This window comes from Bufo bufo, chromosome 1, assembly GCF_905171765.1.
Source record: "Bufo bufo chromosome 1, aBufBuf1.1, whole genome shotgun sequence".
NCBI lineage: Eukaryota > Metazoa > Chordata > Amphibia > Anura > Bufonidae > Bufo > Bufo bufo.
The window spans coordinates 300,750,615-300,757,413 of record NC_053389.1 but is presented as its reverse complement, the minus strand read 5'-3'; positions in this window follow the sequence as shown (position 1 = coordinate 300,757,413).

Sequence of the window (6,799 nt, the reverse complement as noted above, 5' to 3'; positions counted from 1 at the left end):
CCACACGGTGGATTTGACTCATTTTGGTGTTATATAACATGCCAAAACCAGTTTTACAGATGGGTAAAACTGGCCTAACTTAAAAGGTAGGATGACGTAACAGGCGTTATTTCTTTGATGGTATTATGTTGGGTATAATAATTTTTTGGGATGTCATCGTTATACTGTCTGCCCAGCCGCATTCTTAATACAATCTTACCTTTCATATAGCATTTAATTAGTGGTTTATGAGGTTAATTTACTGGGTGAGGTGTGTGTGTGTGTATATATATATATATATATATATATATATAGTAGAAAGGCACAAGGGACTATAATAGATGGAAGATATCTGTCACCGAGGATCCTGGCCTCGGTGAAGTAGGAGCCACTAGTGCATATGTCCGCAGCAGTTGCTGACGGACACTTTGGTAGTTAGCATAGCTGTGAAAAGCTAACACGGGATGGCTCTTATTGGGAGTAGTCATAGAGTTGAGCGGGTGACTACTCCACACAATCCAGGCCAGGTTTTGAATGGCTTACAAAAGTCAGCAAGAAGGGTCAGGTGGGGATGATTACATGGCTGACAATGGAGCTCTGGATGGCTGGGTGTTTGTGTTTGGAACTGAGTGAAAGACCAGAGGGTCTCTGCTTGGATACAGAGGACAATGCAAGATACTCTGTGGGACTTACGGTACTGTGCCTTACTTGTGTAATTGTTTTTTATTTAAGTGTCGGCTGGAGTAAGCCGATTAATGCTGCCTGTTGATTGTTTGTGTGCCAACAATAAAGGACACTTGTTATTTGAAGATTTCCATGGAAAAATCCTTCTGTGTATTTATCTGAAGGCTACCATTTGTGAATCCTTACAATATATATATACTAGTCAATGACCCGGCGTTGCTCTGGTATTTATTCATAGCAATTTTATATTAAATAACAGTGACTTTCACAGTGACCGGCCCTTTAACAGTGACTGACGGTGACCGGCCCTTTAACTTTGAACTCCGCAGCGCCCGTCAGTTTGCAGTTAGGATTTAAGTGAAAGGCTGGGAGGCTAGTATTGGCTAATGCAGTTCATTTTTTTTTATATATCTCGTGAACGGTACGTCCTAGAGAGCTGAGACCCCACAAGATTTCATTCCAGGTAGCAAGGAATGTGTATACCAAGAATCATTGAAATCGATTGTTGCGTTTTTGAGCAACATACATAAATACATACATACATACGTATATATATATATTCTTGAATCCCATGAAAATTGTAGGGGGGGATGTATGTAATGGTCGGGGACTTTGACCTGAATAGTTAATCATGTTTGCAGTTTATGTAGATATAAACAAAAATACCTATATATATTTATGCGTGTGAAACGTATGAAATCATCCGGTGACATCATACATCAGTACCGCGCTGGTATAACAATAAATATATAATCTCAGCGAGGGAGAGATGTATTATGAAACCGGAAGATATTGTACATGTCACAACAGGTATTAAGTAATCATTTGAAAAGGGATGAAATACGGATGTAGTACAGTTAACACACATGCTTTATGAGACGTGTTATGTAAACTTAATGCAATTAAATGTGTTACGCTATTTTTTAAAATGCCTTTTGTTTCAAGATTACGGGATGAATTAATAAATCTGAGAGGTTGTGTGTTAACCATACTACATCTGTACGGATTAGCAGCATAACTGAATAGATACATTACTGAGTGTGGTAGAGAGAGATACAAAATTCATGTAAGCATTGTACCTGGGCGTAATCGCTGACTGTACTCCTTTACTAGTTCCGGGTGAAGGCGTTTGAGGTCACAAAATTTTTTCTGTATAGCTTCCTTCTCGACCTTTTTGCCATGTTTGAGATAAAGCTCAGTCCGGACAGATGTTATGATTAGGTCTTTTTCCTTATGTTTCTTTGTCAGGTGATATCCCCGCTCCAGAAAGCGCTGAAGGATAAAGATGAAAGCATATAATCCCCATTGTTTTATTATCCAAATCAAAAAAAATATATCCTCAACAAATACGCAAAAATGAAGTTACGCCTTTGAAGGGGAAATATTAGATTTATTGTTACGGTTATAAGATCGGATTGTATTGCGATTGTATGTGTGTGAGGTCTGAGCAATCAAATATTAGCCAGCTAAGCTGCGATGTACCTGTCTAGTAAGTGACGGTACTACAGGGAGTGCAGAATTATTAGGCAAGTTGTATTTTTGAGGATTAATTTTATTATTGAACAACAACCATGTTCTCAATGAACCCAAAAAACTCATTAATATCAAAGCTGAATATTTTTGGAAGTAGTTTTTAGTTTGTTTTTAGTTTTAGCTATTTTAGGGGGATATCTGTGTGTGCAGGTGACTATTACTGTGCATAATTATTAGGCAACTTAACAAAAAACAAATATATACCCATTTCAATTATTTATTTTTACCAGTGAAACCAATATAACATCTCAACATTCACAAAAATACATTTCTGACATTCAAAAACAAAACAAAAACAAATCAGTGACCAATATAGCCACCTTTCTTTGCAAGGACACTCAAAAGCCTGCCATCCATGGATTCTGTCAGTGTTTTGATCTGTTCACCATCAACATTGCGTGCAGCAGCAACCACAGCCTCCCAGACACTGTTCAGAGAGGTGTACTGTTTTCCCTCCTTGTAAATCTCACATTTGATGATGGACCACAGGTTCTCAATGGGGTTCAGATCAGGTGAACAAGGAGGCCATGTCATTAGATTTTCTTCTTTTATACCCTTTCTTGCCAGCCACGCTGTGGAGTACTTGGACGCGTGTGATGGAGCATTGTTCTGCATGAAAATCATGTTTTTCTTGAAGGATGCAGACTTCTTCCTGTACCACTGCTTGAAGAAGGTGTCTTCCAGAAACTGGCAGTAGGACTGGGAGTTGAGCTTGACTCCATCCTCAACCCGAAAAGGCCCCACAAGCTTATCTTTGATGATACCAGCCCAAACCAGTACTCCACCTCCACCTTGCTGGCGTCTGAGTCGGACTGGAGCTCTCTGCCCTTTACCAATCCAGCCACGGGCCCATCCATCTGGCCCATCAAGACTCACTCTCATTTCATCAGTCCATAAAACCTTAGAAAAATCAGTCTTGACGTTTCAGCTTGTGTGTCTTGTTCAGTGGTGGTCGTCTTTCAGCCTTTCTTACCTTGGCCATGTCTCTGAGTATTGCACACTTTGTGCTTTTGGGCACTCCAGTGATGTTGCAGCTCTGAAATATGGCCAAACTGGTGGCAAGTGGCATCTTGGCAGCTGCACGCTTGACTTTTCTCAGTTCATGGGCAGTTATTTTACGCCTTGGTTTTTCCACACGCTTCTTGCGACACTGTTGACTATTTTGAATGAAACGCTTGATTGTTCGATGATCACGCTTCAGAAGCTTTGCAATTTTAAGAGTGCTGCACCCCTTTGCAAGATATCTCACTATTTTTGACTTTTCTGAGCCTGTCAAGTCCTTCTTTTGACCCATTTTGCCAAAGGAAAGGAAGTTGCCTAATAATTATGCACACCTAATATAGGGTGTTGATGTCATTAGACCACACCCCTTCTCATTACAGAGATGCACATTACCTAATATGCTTAATTGGTAGTAGGCTTTCGAGCCTATACAGCTTGGAGTAAGACAACATGCATAAAGAGGATGATGTGGTCAAAATACTCATTTGCCTAATAATTCTGCACGCAGTGTATATGGGGTGTAAAGCTGGTTTGCATCCCCGTGATGCTCCCTGGGTAACGCTAAATTAAAAAGCAAATACTTTTTGTCCAACCAAAAAACCTCATCGACATAAAATTTAATCTATATATATATTGTGTGTATGGTATATAGTGTGTGGTATATATTGTATGGCAGGAAAACGGACGTGCTATGTGCATGTGATAGATATTTATCTTTTGTCCATGCATACATGCTACTGACATAGTGCTGCGAAGTAACAAGAATACTTAGGGTACTTTAACACTTGCGTTTTTCTTTTCCGGCATTGAGTTCCGTCACAGGGGCTCAATACTGGAAAAGAACTGATCAGGCATATCCCCATGCATTCTGATTGGAGAGTAAACCGTTCAGGATGCATCAGGATGTCTTCAGTTCAGTCGTTTTGACTGATCAGGCAAAAGAGAAAAACGCAGCATGCTACGGTTTTCTCTCCGGCGAAAAAAAAAAACTGAAGACTTGCGTGAACGCCGGATCCGGCATTTTTTCCCATAGGAATGAATTAGCGCCGGATCCGGCATTCAGAATACCGGAATGCCGGATCCGTCGTTCCGGCATGTGCATGCGCAGATCGGTAAAAATGTGAAAAAATGTACAAGACGGATCCGTCGGTCCGCATGACAAGCGGAGAGACGGATCCGTCCTTGCAATGCATTTGTGAGACGGATCCGCATCCGGATCCGTCTCAGGCCTCTTTCACACTTGCGTTGTCCGGATCCGGCGTGCACTCCATTTGCCGGAAGTGCCCGCCGGATCCGTAACACCGCAAGTGAACTGAAAGCATTTGAAGACGGATCCGTCTTCAAAATGCGTTCAGTGTTACTATGGCAGCCAGGACGCTATTAAAGTCCTGGTTGCCGTAGTAGTAGTGGGGAGCGGGGGAGCAGTATACTTACCGTCCGTGTGGCTCCCGGGGCGCTCCAGAATGACGTCAGAGCGCCCCATGTGATCACGTCATCCATGCGCATAGGGCGCCCTGACGTCACTCTGAAGCGCCCCGGGAGCCGCACGGACGGTAAGTATACTGCTCCCCCGCTCCACACTACACTTTACCATGGCAAACAGGACTTTAGCGTCCTGGCAGCCATGGTAACCATTCAGAAAAAGCTAAACGTCGGATCCGGTAATGCGCCAAAACGACGTTTAGCTTAAGGCCGGATCCAGATTAATGCCTTTCAATGGGCATTAATTCCGGATTCGGCCCTGCGGCAAGTGTTCAGGATTTTTGGCCGGAGCAAAAAGCGCAGCATGCTGCGGTATTTTCTCCGGCCAAAAAACGTTCCGGTCCTGAACTGAATACATCCTGAACGGATTTCTCTCACTTCAGAATGCATAGTGATAATCGTGATCAGGATTCTTCCGGCATAGAGCCCCGAGGAAGGAACTCTATGCCGGAACAGAACAACGCAAGTGTGAAAGAGCCCTCACAAATGCTATCAGTCAGCGGCAGATCGGCGGATCCGGCGTGCAGTTCCGACGATGGAACTTCTCGCCGGATCACACTGCCACAAGTGTGAAAGTACCCTTAGTGCATCAATCTGTAATATCTACTAAGGTCCATTCACACGTCCGCAAAATGGTCCGCACCCGTTCCGCAATTTTGCGGAATGGGTGCGGATCCATTCATTCTCTATGGGACCGGACGTGAAGCGGAGAGCACACTATGTGCTCTCCGCTTCTGCATTTGCGGAGCGCGCTCCCGAACTTCCGGGTTTCGGCCGCGAACTTCCGGTCCGCAGCTCCGCAAAAGATAGAACATGTCCTAATTTTGTCCGCAGCTGCGGACAAGAATAGACATTTCTATAGCGGGTGCTGGCCGGGTGTGTTACGGATCCGCAATTTGCGGGTACGCAACACACCACAGACGTGGGGGGGGGAGAAAAAAATAAAATAAAAAATAATCAATGTAGTTTTTATTGGGATATACGAATATTTTGCAACAGACGATCCACAAGTATTAAGGCTGATTTCAGCCTGTATTTGTGGGCAGGGCGTTAGCTCCCTATATATACCTGCCAATATCTTCCCTCAGGTGGTGTGTCTCACTTGCATCTGTAGGAAGAGCCACACCTAGCTGCCCAGCAAGCTTCACGTCTGTTTTTTCTCTTCAGTACGATTCTCTGCACAGTGCGACATTCCTGAGAGAAGTTTTCGTTCTCAAGAGGAGCCACATCCAGCTGCCGGCACGTGCAAGCATCACGGTTGTTTCAAAAGTTTCGGTTCGCTACACGGTATAGTGCAATACTTAAACTGTTTTTCCAGTCTGTCACCAGGTAAGTACTTGTCTAATGGAGCGTGCCGTATACTTGCGGCCACGGGTCGGTCTCCCCTTCTCGCGGATGGCGTGCGGTTCACGGTGGAACGCACACGTGACCGCCGGGCCTCCACAGGCATGTTCAGCCGAGCGCCGAAGAAATGACCCTCCTGTACACGTCCACCGCTCGCTCTGCCTTCCGGAGCTCCTACGGTGGCAGGAAATGGGCAGTCGGGGGTAGCTATGTTTAGTTAGGGAAAGAGTACAAGTCTAGGTTCCCCTTGAAAGGCACACACGTCCGTCCACTCCAGGCTCGCACTTGGGGACCGCACATCCCAGTCCTAGCAGGGTCGCAGGCACGGGGGTCCCCCTTCCCCTCCCTGCAGCGGCCATGAGCGCGCCACATGTCCATTCGGAAATATCCGCCCCAGTTTAAAAAAATAAAATAAAAAAGGGATAATTAAATCATTGCCCCAGCAGAGACGCTATATAGCAGAGGCGGCACAGGTGGGAAGCAGTGGGCATTGTTGCCGGCGTTACGCCAAGCTGCGGCAGCCCAGCTTCCAGCCTGTGTCAGGGGCAATTTTGGTGTGCGTATTTACATATATTAATCAACAGCACATGGGCCAGTAAGCGCTTGGTCCCTGCAGGTCAGAATTGTGTCTCGGCATGGAGGCAGGGATTCACTCTGCCAGCAGGTGCCAGGGGTACAAAATTGCGCGTGGCAGGCTCCCCGTTTTCCAAACGCAGATTTGGCTGGGAAGATTCGTCAGTGGCGCGCGATCAGTTTAGTTACCACATATACTGCG